Here is a 10,264-nt window from a genome sequence, read left to right on the forward strand (position 1 = left end):
TAGAAGCTTATATGGCACAAAAGCACACGTTCCAACCACTTTATATATATTACCACATTTAATCCTCTCCACAACCTTATGGAGTAGGCATAGGCATTTTTAATCACCATTTTACAGTTGAAAAAACTAAAGCACAGGGTTGGGTTTAAGCTATTTTATGAAGAACCCACCCACCTAATAAGTGAGAAAGCTGAGATTTGAATTGGGGTAGTCTCGCTCCCAAATCCGTAACCAATGCTATACTTTCATCCAAGATCCTCTGGGTAATGAGGTAAGACTGGTCACAGAAACTTTAACATCAGTTGCAGTTCAGATGGGGAGCGCCAACATATGCCCCACCCAAACACTTGTCTTCATCTCCATGAACTAGACAGAGCTCAGTCTCTGTCCTTCTTGCCCCATGAAGCCAGCAAACACAGAGACCAGAGCTTAGCCTTCTTCTCCTGGGGAATCAGCAGAAAACTGGGCAGAAGAGCAAAGGCCCCCGCATTCAGCAGATGCCTGGAGCTGAAGTATTTGTAAGATACCGGGAATCAGGGGTTGTGGGAGGACTTGAGTAATTTGAGAATAGCAGTAGAGGATTGGGCAGCACATCTGATCAGTAAGGGCTAAGACAGAGAGGACTTCAGGAGGAGGAGGGGAAGGGGAAGACGTGCTCGCCACGCAGGCGGATGTCAGAGCAGCTTGGCAGAGCCTTTCCGCAGTGAAGGGTTCAACTCCGCCTGGGGGCAGAGGCAGGTGAAATGGAATCTAGAACAGTGAGGGCATAAGCAGATTCCACAGTCTAATGGTGACTTCGAAGGACTAAGTATGGGACTGTGAGGAGGAGCTCCCTGCAGACAACTACCCATCAGAGAAGCAGTAAAATCAACCCCCCAACTCCCTTCCACCCAGAGAGATATCTAGAGTGTCAAATCACCTGGAGGGCTTGTGACGCCACAGATCACTACATCCCATGCCAAGTTTCTGATTCAGTAGGTCTGGAGAGGGCCAGAGGTTTTGCATTTCCAACAAGCTCCCAGGCGATGCCCATGTTGGTAAGAGAAGCATCGAGTTTGAGATATCCCTGCGGTCTGGGGTGGAGAGGACGGTCTGCCATTTGGGATGGACTTTGGAAGAAGCCTCTCCAGTCCATTCCTGCTGCTGTGCCTCTTCTGACCTTTCCCGGAAGAAGTCTCTCTCTTTCTCTCTCTCTCTGCCGCCAGCCAGGCCTCCTGCTGGTTACTCCAATCCTCTAACCTCCCGGGTCTCCAAGTCACCCTGTGCTTTAGGAGTCTTGCTGGTAAAAACGCCTCCTTTCTTTCACCGGAAATCTTTCCATTCCCTAAGAGGTACAGGAGGAAGCCTGTCTACAGGACTGTGCCTCACAAGGACCTCTTCCCTCTGACAGCCCCTGGACTGGCGGCTGTCACTGGGTTGGGAGAGTTGCAGTTCAGGAATCAGCATCCTTTCCACAGAGAATTTTAGCCTGAACTTGGGGACAGTGACTAAACCCCAGTCCCTTTCACAGGCCAGCCCCTTCAAGTTCAGAGGGATCATGCAAATGAGGCCCCAAGGCCTGCCTGGAGCATCTCAGAGTTCCCCCAGGCAAGTATGTAAATGAGACCGAAATAGTGACCCTGGTTTACAAATATAAAGTCGATGTCGGGGCTTCATTTGTTCTGTGCTGTTCTCTGCCTGCCTTCTTACCTCAGTCTCCCCACCTGGAAAAGACACGTGCTGGGTTTTATGCGCCAAGGAGCCATAATGACGCCCACTTAGGCAGCTGCTAGTCGAGAATCATGTTCCATTATTGTTCCCCACACTGTATTATACACAAAAAACATATGTCAGCGGGCTTTGAGAGCAGGCAGGAGGCCTGAAGGGAATAGCCTCAAGTGGGGGAGGCAGAGTGGAAAATCTGTACCCTCACTCATCATAGAATTCCTAATTTGTAGTTTATCATTCAAGATGCTCTGCCTTTCAGATGCAGTTTAAAGCAGACAACCTGAAATTAAAACACAGAAATAAACAACTGAAGAGGGTCTCCTTTGCCTTTCTCAGTGTGGAAGAGATGACTTGTACCAGGGTCCAAGTCTTCAAGATGATGGAGAGGGAAGGAGGTGGGTGGTGCCAGGCTGCTTTACATATTTGCAGCCACATTGCGACTGTTCAAGTGCTGCACGTGGAGGAGCAGGTGTTTGCTTCTGTCAGTATTCTTGGTCCTTCAAGCATACAGGGACATAAAATAATACATATAAAGGCCCTAACTATTCCGCAGGCACTCCGTGAGGCACTGCGCACACATACCCCACTCAATCTTTACAGTATCAGTGAGGAAAGTATTATTAGCTCCATTTTCCAGCAGAAGAAGCAGAGGTTTAAAGATGTTGGGTAACCTATTCAAGGTCACAGCTAGTGAGCTGCAGAACCTGGACCTGAGGTCCTCTAGTCTTCAGGCCATCTGTGGCTGTCCCTGTGCTAAGTTGCCTTTAGGGTGTTTGCAGGTCCCATAGTGTGTTTGCATCTTCCCAGTTGCCTCCAAGTTCCTTAAGGCTGTCTTCGTCTTTCCCAGAATTCCTCAAACTCCACTTTCCTGCCCCCTGCCTCCTCTTCCTCTCTTGGGCCTCTCCTTATGAACCAGAAGTTTAGGGTGCTTGTGCCTGCTCCATAGGGGTGTCTCGTTACTGGTGACAAGTAGTAGCATAAAAAATGACCTGTGAAATAAGGTCTTAGATGGGTTGTGAGGGGTAAGAATGCAGAGCACAGAATCAGCTTGGGCCATGAATCTTGTCCTTCCCTGGGAAAGAAGGGAGGAGAAAAAGTTAGAACAAATACAGAAAAAGTTGTTGGGAAATGTGAAGAAAGAAGCTAGAGAGTTCAATGTCTCATGGCTTCTATTTTCTTTGGGTAATTAGAGGCACCATGTCATGTCGTATCTCCTTGAAGCCCTCATTTCACTTGAATAGATGTCTTTAGCATGGGCCGGTGTTTTGAACAGGACAGGCTTTGGAGGGCTCCTTGCCACACTACATGGCAAGGAGGCCCTGGCTGGGAATTCTGAGTTCTGATATTTAGTGAACTAAATAGTCCACTCTCCGAGGGGAGGAGGCCAGTCAGCTTCCCTAAGAGAATCTATAAAGAGATTTAGAGAAGTTTTATATAAAAAGATCACTCTAAACTGCAACAAACATGCGTCACACTACCAGGAGGAGAGACAGGTGTCCAGATGGGTTTCTTAAGAACCAACTTTAAAAAAATTCACCTGTTTGGATAAAATATTTCTAAATGCTTTCTCTTGAAAGGAGCAGAGTAAACATAAAGGAACATTTTCTTGGTCCATTTATGGACCAAGATTCTCCTTATATCCATTAAAATCCCGCTGGGCTGTGATGCTGGGAGGATATCGGAGGTACTAAGGTTTCAGGCCTGCTGAGTCTTCCGTGTATGGCTCAGGGCTATGCAGTATTATCTGGCTCTGTGTCAGCTTTTTGTAGTTTTTCCACCTCCTCCCCATGGTCATGCTCTGTGTAATGTATAAATATGCGTGTGTGCATAGATAGAGAAATCTATATAGTGCCTGTTGCTGTGAATTTTAATGGCAAATTATTGTTATGTTAAATATTGTTTGTCTCAAAAATGTGCATGAACTTCATGGCTCCCCTTACGTACTTTTTTTATACAGATGCAATCATGGATACGCTCTGAAAGATTGTTTACAGACTGCTTGGTGACTGTGCAACTTTTTTTCTTTTAGTACCAACAAGTGGTACCAAGCGCCATTTCTCTTTGAATAATCCCAGGGCTTCGTGCCAGTGTTTGATTTTGCAATCAGTCCTTCTGGTAGCACTTTAAATTAATGTTCGCACATATGGATTTAATTGGAATTTAATAAGACACTGCATAAGTAAAAACCATGTGATACTAAAAACATATTTACTGAAGATTAACCACCATGGAGATACAAATCTATTATGTAGAAACCCCAATAAATATTTTTAGAATGTTAAATCATGTGTAAACATTGTGTGTTGCTTCAAGTAAATCCAGATCTTCAGCCTCATTGGTTATTCTCTCTTCTAAGTAAACGTAGCTGTTTACTACAACGAACTTCATTTTCTTCTTAGACAATTGGTTTGGCAAAATTCACAGTCAGGGAAAAATATCCTCAACCTTAATGTAAAGCAGACTTTCTCATTCAGTAAGTCTGGGGTGGCACCTGAGAATTTGCATTTCTAACGTGGTCTTGGGTGATGCTAATGGTCTGGGGACCACACCCTGAGAAGCACTGATATCAAGCATTGTCTTGTTTTAAGATTAAAGGAAGACTTTGGTTTCCTTTGCCCTAAAGTAATGTCTGGTCTTAGGTAAAATCTGCAGTAACAGGTTAAAGACGGCCACACATGCTTTGTCACTGTCCACATTGAGAGGTGGGTTAATTCTCTTTCCCTTTAATCTGGACTAGTTCTGTGACTGTTTAATAAATAGAATGCAGAGCAAGTGATGCTTTCACGTGACTAACAGCTTCTACTTCTCCCTCTTGAGCCCAGCTGTCATGCTGTGGGTTAGCCCAAGCAGAGATCTCCACGTGAATAAGAGTCGAGGCCACCGGCCAACAGCCTTGGCTGAGTTCCCAGGCAACAATGAGCACCACTTGCCAGCCAGGTGAGTGAGCCTTTCTGGACATGGAGCTGCCTCAGTCTACACAACATGGAGCAGAGATGAGCCATTTCTGCTAAGCCCTGCGCAAATTACAAAACCAGACTAAATAAATTGTTGTTTTAAACTGTTTTGGGATGATTTATTTTACAGCAATAGATAAACAAAATTTCCCTGCCTATAAGTTGATGGGGGCCCAGTAGTCTTTCAAGATAAGTTAGGCGTGGGTTTTGACTTTTCCCTTCAGGGTATGTGTTATAACATCTAAAGAACAATGCCAACCGAATGAGTCATAAATGGGCAAAGGTTCATTCTAGAATTTTATTTTTCCATTTTGTCAGAATGCATAGACACAGTTTGACTTTATCTGGGGTCAAAATAAGTAACTGTCAACGAGGACATCATTTCAGGGTGTTGGGAAAGTCTGTCTGTCCCTTAACATATGATCCCATGGGATCATTGAGGCCTGCATTTCCGTAATTATGACTCAGTTATTTTGCCTTGAACCAATGAGGCTTTGCTGTTAAAAAGCAAGGAAGAATGGATGATTTAACACCTTAGTGCTTCGTGGACATTTACAGCATAAAATCAGTGCTTAGTTGTTCCTCCCTGGGAGGGGGCATGTCCAGCTTCTTCACAGTGGGCAGCAGCGGCCCCGCTTTACCACAGTCAGGAGACTTGTGTGTATTTGTGTAGGAATTTTGCTCTCTTATTATAGAAGCCACGTCAGTGTTCTGATACTGGCAGCAGATTCCATTCCTGGAAGAAGCAATGAAGCTGAAAACAGATTTCCTCATGGAATAAAAGTCATACTTGGAAGATCTTCATTATTGATCAAGAACTTATATACAGCTTTTAAAATGTGTGCCCATAAATACACTACTTTGCAGCTACCACCTATGTAAGCACAGCATACATTGTATTCAATGTCTATAATTTGTTCAAATAGACAATAGGGTATCGGTTTCAATGCCATCTTAGACATACAATTCAGGAAAATATCTCCAGGGGATTTGGTCTAGGACCCGCGGGGATGCCCAAATCAGCGGATGCTCAAGTCCTTTATATAAAATGGCATAATATTTGCATACACGTAACCTAGGCACATCCTCCCATATGCTTTAAATCAGCTCTAGAATGCTTATAATGCCTAATACAGCGTAAATGCTATGTAAATCGTTACACTGTGTTTTTTAGGGAATAATGACAAGAAAAAAAGTCTGTACGTGTTCAGTATGTTGTATATCGTTGTGCTTTGTAACACGTTCCTACAGTTTTTTCATTACAACCACCAGAAAGCAGTCTCCTTCTAATGAGGGATGTTCAGCTCAGTTCATCAGCTTATTGCCCGGAATACACATTGTGTGTAAGACGCTCCGCTGTGCACTGCGGGGGACCGACCGAACACAATGAAGTTAAGTTGGGGTAGTAAAAATAGAGTAAAAATGACTTCAATCCCAGGCAGACTATTGGCAGCATCAGAAAAGAAGTACAAAGTATTACAAGTTTTCAAAGAAAAAACGGCTGAAATCTAGGTCAGGAGACAGAGAAGCCTTCTTAAAGGCTTTGGTGTAAATATAACAATAAACACAAGACTCTTTTCACTAATATAGCAATTGATACCTCATAAAAGTTTTATGTGCACTGTCTTGTTTGACTCTTGCAATATGTAGGGCAGTGATTCTCAAAGTATGTTCCCCAGACTGGCGGCATCAGCATCATCTAGAGCCTATTAGAAATGCAAGTTCTCAGGTTCCACTTCAGACCTGCTGAATCAGAAATTCTGGTGGGGGCGGGAGGGTGCAGCAGACTGTTTTCACAGGGCCTCCTCCCTGATTCTAATGCATGCTAAACTTGGAGAAGCACTGAGGTAGGAATCTTTGGATTTCACATACAAGATTAAGGATTATTGAATTGGATTTTGCCAATTTTCTAGAACTATACCAGGAAATCTAATTCCAAAATTATTTCAGATTGAATGTATAACATTCTTTTGAATTGCATCTTGAAGAATGGGTAGGATTTTCACAGGTGATGATGGTTGAGTATTGGGGGTGAGGTTATTTCAACTGGATGGAAAATTATCTTTGAGGTTTTTTTTTGTGAGTAAAATTGGGCCTGAGCTAACACCTGTTGCTAATCTTCCTCTTTTTGCTTGAGGAAGATTATCACTGAGCTAACATCTGTGGCAATCTTCTTCTATTTTGCATGTGGGATGTCGCCACAGCATGGCTTGATGAGCCAAGTGTAGGTCTGTGCCTGGGATCCGAACCCACAAAGCCCAGGCCACTGAAGCGGAGCATGCAAACTTAACCACTATGCCACTGGGCTGGCTCCTATCTTCGAGTTTTTGAAAGATATATTTGAGGAAACTTTGGCTTTTAGGTTCTTTTCCTCAAGAAATACGTCCTTGAATGTCTATTTTGTTCTACGTTTCTTATTAAACAAATAAAGAATTTAGAAAATCATGTAGTAATTCTTTCTGTTGCATTTGGATGGGAATTCATTTCCTCCAAATATTTGAGTCTTTGCAAATCTTATGCTCTTTTTTTTTTTTTTTTTTTTTTTTCCTGCTGTGTTACTTTGAGAATAAGTCTTAAGATCAGGGAGAAATTCTCTTTCTCTCTTTACTTCAGAGGACACACTTTTTTATTTGTCAATTACTCATAATAAGAGATCAGAAGCTCTTGATAAGCTTCAACACCTGCTGGCATTTTATGCATTTGGTTTTCAATTCGTGGAAAGCAGACAGGGTCAATTCCCGGCAGACTGAGGCAGGGATCTCTAACACCCCTTGGAGATATTCTGCTATTCCTCTCTGCATCTAGACCACTGAGGCTCTTCTGGGATACCCTGACGATGGGCCCAACTTCTTAACTTGAGGTTTTGATAACTTGGGCAAAGATTCTTTAAAATAGAGTCTTAAAAAAGAAAGGAATTAACCCTTGGTCACTCTACCAGAGCATTGTTGATATGGGATAAAATGTGGCCCAATTTAAGTTTTGAAACTGACAAATGCATATTGACTTTGACTTTTATCAATGATTTAAAAAAATTTTTAAACCTTGCTTTCTTTTATTCACTGTTTTTATGTATGATAAAATTAACTCCTTGTGGTGTACAGTTGTTTGAGTTTGACAGATGCATATAGTTATGTGCTCACCTTCACAATCAAGATATAGGACAGTTCCATCATCTCAAATGTTCCCTCACACTGTCCCTTTGTAGCCAAGCCCTTGTGCCATCCCCAAGCCCTGGGAGCCAGGATCTTTTCGTTCCTATTAGATGGTCATATAAATGGAATCACATAGAATGTACCTTTTGTATCTGGCTTCTTTCACTCATACAATGCATTTGAAATTCATCCATGTTGCCATGTAATCAATAGTTCATTTCTTTTTTGTTGCTGAGTGGTATCCATTGTATGGATGTACCACAGTTTATCTATTCATGAATTGTTGGACGTTTGGTTGTTTCAGGTTTTGGCAATTATACAGTTTTTTTGTGTGAACATAACTTTATTTTTAGGCAAATACCTAGGAATGAGATTACTGGGTCATATGGTAAATGTATGCTTAACTGTATAAGAAACTGCCAAGTTTCTTGGCATGAAGAGATGTACCATTTTGCATTCCCACCAGCAATGTATGAGAGTTCCTAAGGCTCCTCATCTTTGGCAGGATTTGGTATTGTCTTTAAATGTTTTTAAAAAATTTAGCTATTCTAATAAATATATGGTGGTATCTCATTGTGGTTTTGACTTGCATTTCTCTAAATACTGTTAATGTTGAGCATCTTTTCATGTACTTATTTGCCATTTGTATATCTTCTTTGATGAAGTGTCTGTTCAAATTCTTTGCCCAATTTTTATGGGCATTTTATTTTCTTATTATTGAGTTTTGAGGTGTTTATACATTCTGGATACATATCGTTTTTTAGAGCTGTGTTTTGCAAATAATTTTAGTAGATATTTGAAGATGAAACTTTACTTTCTCCTTGGTCTGTGTTATGATACAAACCTCACTGTCTAGTCCTGAGTTGTGCTACTTTGGCATCACCTGATCTATGTCTGCATCATGAGATGATCTCCAAGAAGCTGGTTCTCTCCCTGTGATCCTGTAAGAAGGAATTTGCATTCAGGTTGAAGACAGGAATACAAGGCTCCCGAAATGTTAAGCAAAGTGGTTGCAGGAGACTGCGGAAATAGAAAGACTGGAACTATGGGGACAGAACTATATACTCCTGAACGTACTAAGAAGTGGCTTGACATCTTCCATTTGTGGGCCAACTCTTCTATGTTATAAATATCATGGGTACAATTGGTAGAATTTCTAGAATTTCTCATTTGGGGTAATGAGAACATAATGGCACAAGAACAACTATATTTGTATGTATGCCAGTGACTTTGTTAGCTTTCAAATACTGACATTGCATAGAAATTCTTTCAGGCACCAAATTGCCTTTTTGGCCTATTGTCTTATCTTCAGTCACTGATAATTTAGAATGTTAGATTTTTAATAACCCTATGGCCTGAATCTCACCATCTTTATTCATTTGTAAAGATACTTATGATGATGTGGGGTGAATTTGGACAATGTCTTCTTTGTGAAAAATAAGTGCTTCTTTTTTTTTTTTTTTTTTAGGAAGACTAGCCCTGAGCTAAGACCCATGCCCATCTTTCTCTACTTTATATGTGGGACACCTACCACAGCATGGCTTGACAAGTGGTGCCATGGGATCGGGGCAGCGAGCCCTGGGCCACTGAAGTGGAACATGCGAACTTAACCACTGCGCCACTGGATGGCCCCTAGTGCTTCATTTTTTATACGACTATTTATGTACTTTCTCCCTTGGCCATACCACTACTTGATAGCATTCAATCAGATCTGGCCTTGGAAACAACTGGAGGAAGGCTGCAAAGTGTTGCTCTCAGTAGCTGCTGTAAGTAACAAGCCTCAAAGCTTGAAAGGTCTTCTGTTGGTTCTTCCCCAGCTATTCCCAGTTGAACTGATGCTTTCAACTACGAAGTCCAACAGCCAACTTTCACGAAGGCTGGCACTAAAAAGGCAATGCGTGTGGCGCCACCTGCTGGTCATTTCTGCCCTATGCCTTGGGTGTGCTCCCTGGGCACCCACCTGTGTTCCTTCAGTTCCATTCTTAACACAATGTTTGTCATGTTGATGAGACTGGACTCCTTTTTTCGTGTGTTTTCTGGACCAGGGTCTTGCGCCCAAGTGAAGCTAGGTGGATATTGAACATGCTGTCTAGCTCTTACCAGCTCCCTCTCCCAGGGCTAGTTCCTGTGTTCATGCCTTCTGTACCTGGCTTGGATTTTGCCATTCTATCTCCACTCTGGGGCCTGCAGAGGGATCTGTATTGAGAGCGTGAGGCCCTCCCCTCTTCTCATGTCTGCCACACTTGGAAAGTAGTATTTATATATGTGTTTGACCAATTTCTTCCTTCTCTGTGAATCACAGGTGTTGACTTTTTCTGTTTAAAGCTTTGCCAAAGGCAAACCACTTACCGCTTAAACAAGAGGAGATTTATTACATTTAACCAAAAGGATAAAATGTTTCTACAGGAACACTCTACACATCAGCGAAGTGCTGTCCCAGCTGTGTCTGAG

At 42.3% G+C, this 10,264-nt stretch overlaps 1 long non-coding RNA gene across 1 annotated transcript; it reads left to right on the forward strand.

Moving 5' to 3' along the window:
- Positions 1-781: 781 nt before the first annotated feature.
- Positions 782-4,072, forward strand: LOC139084565 (uncharacterized). Its single transcript, XR_011542050.1, has 2 exons — positions 782-1,037; positions 1,511-4,072. It is a non-coding gene; the product is annotated as an uncharacterized lncRNA (long non-coding RNA).
- The last annotated feature ends 6,192 nt before the right edge of the window (positions 4,073-10,264 follow it).

This window comes from Equus przewalskii, chromosome 7 (genome assembly GCF_037783145.1).
Source record: "Equus przewalskii isolate Varuska chromosome 7, EquPr2, whole genome shotgun sequence".
In the NCBI taxonomy this organism is placed as follows: domain Eukaryota; kingdom Metazoa; phylum Chordata; class Mammalia; order Perissodactyla; family Equidae; genus Equus; species Equus przewalskii.